The sequence below is a fragment of the Penaeus monodon genome, chromosome 32, assembly GCF_015228065.2.
Source record: "Penaeus monodon isolate SGIC_2016 chromosome 32, NSTDA_Pmon_1, whole genome shotgun sequence".
NCBI lineage: Eukaryota > Metazoa > Arthropoda > Malacostraca > Decapoda > Penaeidae > Penaeus > Penaeus monodon.
The window spans coordinates 36,453,503-36,453,984 of record NC_051417.1 but is presented as its reverse complement, the minus strand read 5'-3'; positions in this window follow the sequence as shown (position 1 = coordinate 36,453,984).

Here is a 482-nt window from a genome sequence, read left to right as displayed (position 1 = left end):
TGACAATTCCTCTTCTACACTGACGTAAACTACGTACTTGGTGTCCAAAGTAAACCCTGAAGTATGAAAGTTACTTTGCCATTCAGATTTTAATTAGATGTTGGCACCTGATTTCAATGCAGGCAAACAAATCTTGAGTTTATGATTATGTTATGAATATGTCGACCAAGAACTCTCATATTTCGACGACTATGTGAAGATATTAATCTCGTACTCTGAACTGTTAACACGTTATTCGGAGCTTACGTTCCCTAACAAATATTTAATCACCATGATCTTGATTTAAGGACCGATGGTGTCTGACTGCAATGTACAAGGCACTCAAGCTATTTTTGAGACTCAAGACTTCTTTCTAAATCTTCCCTTTCTCAGAATTTGTTCGTAATAGAATTTGCCTCCCTTTGTCTTTAATGTAACTTAAACATGTTATTATCAAACATGTCCCAGTATGACATTAAGGCTAAGCGTGATTTGCGTCAGTG